The sequence below is a fragment of the Triticum aestivum genome, chromosome 2A (assembly GCF_018294505.1).
Source record: "Triticum aestivum cultivar Chinese Spring chromosome 2A, IWGSC CS RefSeq v2.1, whole genome shotgun sequence".
NCBI classification, from domain to species: domain Eukaryota; kingdom Viridiplantae; phylum Streptophyta; class Magnoliopsida; order Poales; family Poaceae; genus Triticum; species Triticum aestivum.
The window spans coordinates 404,795,935-404,800,140 of record NC_057797.1 but is presented as its reverse complement, the minus strand read 5'-3'; positions in this window follow the sequence as shown (position 1 = coordinate 404,800,140).

Sequence of the window (4,206 nt, the reverse complement as noted above, 5' to 3'; positions counted from 1 at the left end):
TGTCGCCAAAGGGCGAGTGTTGGAAGATGTCCGCGGCGGTGAACTCCATGACCGGCGCCCAATCAGGCTCAATTGGCAAGGGCGCGGGACGTTCGGAGTCCGGCAGGGAGTCCGGCACCTCGGAGTCACGAGCTTCACAAGGGACAAGGTTAGTGTTCGGCTCCATCACCGTGGAAGTTGCAGCCCCCGAGGCGGTGTCCAGCCACCGGTCCTCGATCTGGGCGATCGGCTCCGGACTAAGGGCCAGAGCGGACTCGTGTGCGGCCACCAAGGCACTGTCCGGCGGCAGAGCTAGATCATGCCCATCATGACAGCGCGGCACGCCCGGCTGTGGCTCGAGCCCGTCGAAGATCAAGTCCCCGCGGATGTCGGCCGTGAAGTTTAGGCTTCCGAACCTGACCTGACGGCCAGGGGCGTAGCTTTCGATCTACTCCAGATGTCCAAGTGAATTAGCCCGCAGCGCGAAGCCGCCGAATACGAAGATCTGTCCAGGGAGAAAAGTCTCACCCTGGACATCGTTGTTGTTGATTGAAGAAGCCATCGAGCCTATCGGTGACGACACAGAGGAACTCTCAATGAAATCACCAATGTCGGTGTCAAAACCGGCGGATCTCGGGTAGGGGGTCCCGAACTGTGCGTCTAGGCGGATGGTAACAGGAGACGAGGGACACGATGTTTTACCCAGGTTCAGGCCCTCTTAATGGAGGTAAAACCCTACGTCCTGCTTGATTAATATTGATGATATGGGTAGTACAGGAGTGGATCTACCACGAGATCAAGGAGGCTAAACCCTAGAAGCTAGCCTATGGTATGATTGTAATGGAGGTTATGTCCTACGGACTAAAGCCCTCCGGTTTATATAGACACCAGAGAGGGCTAGGGTTACACAGAGTCGGTTACAATGGTAGGAGATCTACATATCCGTATTGCCAAGCTTGCCTTCCACGCCAAGGAAAGTCCCATCCGGACACGGGACAGAGTCTTCAATCTTGTATCTTCGTAGTCTTGGAGTCCGGCGGACGATGATAGTCCGGCTGTCCGGACACCCCCTAGTCCAGGACTCCCTCAATCAGTTCAAAGCATTTTGTGGTGAAAAAGTAGGTCAACAGCCATATACTAAGTGAACTTACTACTGACTGCATTTCCTGTTAACAGAGTTTACTGTTTGCAGATCTTTTCAACCAATGGATACATAACCTGGCCCTCATTGAACTACCTCTCCTAGATAGGAGGTACAACTGGTCAAATAAACGAGATAAACCAACCTTGGAACTCCTTGACCGTGTCCTCGTAGAGTCATCAATATCGAGCCTCACATGCTACGTCTCCGACCACGTGCCTCTAGTCATATCGATTAGCACTTGTTTCCCCCGTCCCGCCTTCTTTAGATTTGAACTTGGCTGCCGAAAACCCGGCCTGTAGGCCGGTTATCGCCTCCTCCTAGGCGTCGGGCCCTCGTCGCCCTTCGGCACCCCTCACGATTGCCTGGGCCCTAAAAAATGTCGCCTTGCCCTCTGTGTATGGCACAAAAGTGTAATCCCTCTAAATACCCATGAGACAAACTACAGATTAACGATAAATCTCCTCGACTGGACCGAGGAATCCCGCTTCCTTTCCCCTTCAGAGCTTGCACTTAGGCGAGTGGTCATTAAAGTGTTGCACAGAATGATACGTGAAAAAATGATCTACTGGAGCCTTAGAGCAAAGATCAAGAAAACTATCGACGGGGACGAGAATTCTAGATTCTTCCATGCCTCGGCATCTCACCGCCGCCGCCACAATAAAATCCACTCTATCTCACTTCATAATCAGGATTTCACTGCCCATGAGGTCAAGTGCCAAATCCTAACGTCCTATTACACATCCATTTTGGGGACCCCTTTCTCCCCAACATGGAACTTCTCGCTGAAATCTCTTTACCCTCAACAAAGCCCTCAACTTCTACAACTGGACGCTCCCTTTACGGGTCAGGAAATCTACGACACTTTTATGGAAATGAACGTGTTTGCCAGCCCTGGTCCAGACAACTTTGGACCTGGCTTCTACCGAAAATTCTGGCCCATTATGAAACAAAAAATAACGGACCTTTTCCACTGCTTCTATAACCAGTCTGCGGACATTTCTTGCTTGAACAAAGCCTTCATAATCCTTCTCCCAAAGGCTCCAGGCACCCCTACACCGGATGCGTTCCGCCCCATCTCGCTCCAAAGCTACACTGTCAAATCCATTGCAAAACTTTCACAAACCGTCTTAAGCATGTCATGCCGCTTCTAGTCCATCCAGACCAAACAGGGTTTTTGTCTGGACGCACTATCTCAGAAAACTTCCTATATGCGGTCGACGTCCTCCACGTCTGCGCTAGAAGGAAAGCCCCCGCCATGGTGATCAAACTGGATTTCTCAAAAGCTTCCGACTCCGTTTGCTGGCCCTCCTTGCTTGGCATTCTTGCTGCCCGGGGCTTCCCAAACAAATGGATTAAATGGATTGAATTGCTTCTTATTTCCAGCAAAACGACCATCCTTCTGAACGGAATTCCCGGCCCATGGATACAATGCAAGAATGGGTTACGACAAGGAGACCCTCTATCGCCGTTTCTCTTCATAATAGTTGTAGATGTGCTCCAAAGAATGATCATAAAGGCTTGTGAGCAAAACTTGCTTGTGCACCCCATCTCCTCAGGTCTTTCGTGCCCAGTCCTTCAGTACGCTGAGGTCACCCTAATTATCATTAAGGCAGACACTTCCGCGGCCGCCAACCAAAAGCGTATCCTTGATAACTTCTCTAGTGCCACTGGGCTCGCCATTAACTTCTCAAAAACCACTTTCGTCCCCCTAAATATTGAGCCAGAACGGGCTACCGCGATGGCGATCACGCTTGGCACCTTTGTGGACACTTTCCTGCAAAAGTACCTTGGCCTTCCCCTTTCTCCCCACAAACTGCCCCTTCCGCGTTCCAACCCGTCATAGACCGTTGCGATATGTACTTAGCTAGATGGTGTGCCCTTCTGCTCTCTCGTGGTGGTTGTATGATCCTGTTGTCCACCGTCCTTGACAGTCTCCCCACATACTTCATGATGTGCTTCTCCCTCCCTGTAAGCATTCTAGAGGAAATCAATAAGCGTAGATGGATTTTCTTCTGGTCAAATGGTGACTCCTTCTCGGGGCAAAATTCTTAGTGGCGTGGGATCAGGTGTGTATGCCTAAGCAGGCAGGTGGTCTAGGTGTTAAAAACTTGCGAGCACAAATTTTTTGCCTTATGTAGAAAATTTGCATTCAAATTCCTACACTCTCCCCCTTGATGTCTACTACACAACCTTCTTCTTGTCGACGTTGTTGGGCCTCCAAGTGCAGAGGTTTGTAGGACAGTAGCAAATTTCCCTCAAGTGGATGACCTATGGTTTATCAATCCGTGGGAGGCGAAGGATGAAGATGGTCTCTCTCCAGCAACCCTGCAACCAAATAACAAAGAGTCTCTTGTGTCCCCAACACACCCAATACAATGGTAAATTGTATAGGTGCACTAGTTCGGCGAAGAGATGGTGATACGAGTGCAAAATGGATGGTAGATATAGGTTTTTGTAATCTGAAATAATAAAAAAAGAAAGGTAACTAAAGATAAAAGTGAATGTAAACGGTATTGCAATGATAGGAAACAAGGCGTAGGGTTCATACTTTCACTAGTGCAAATTCTCTCAACAATAATAACATAGATAGATCATATAACAATCCCTCAACAGGCAACAAAGAGTCACTCCAAAGCCACTAATAGCAGAGAACAAACGAAGAGATTATGGTAGGGTATGAAACCACCTCAAAGTTATTCTTTCGGATCAATCTATTCAAGAGTTTTTACTAGAATAACACCTTAAGACACAAATCAACCAAAAACCTAATGTCACCTAGATACTCCACTGTCACCTCAAGTATCTGTGGGCACGATTATACGATATGCATCACACAATCTCAGATTCATCTATTCAACCAACACAAAGTACTTCACAGAGTGCCCCAAAGTTTCTACCAGAGAATCAAGACGAAAACGTGTGCCAACCCCTATGCATAGGTTCGTGGGCGGAACCCGCAAGTTGATCACCAAAACATACATCAAGTGGCACGTGATATCCCATTGTCACCACAGATAAGCACGACAAGACATACATCAAGTGTTCTCAAATCCTTAAAGACTCAATCTGATAAGATAACTTCA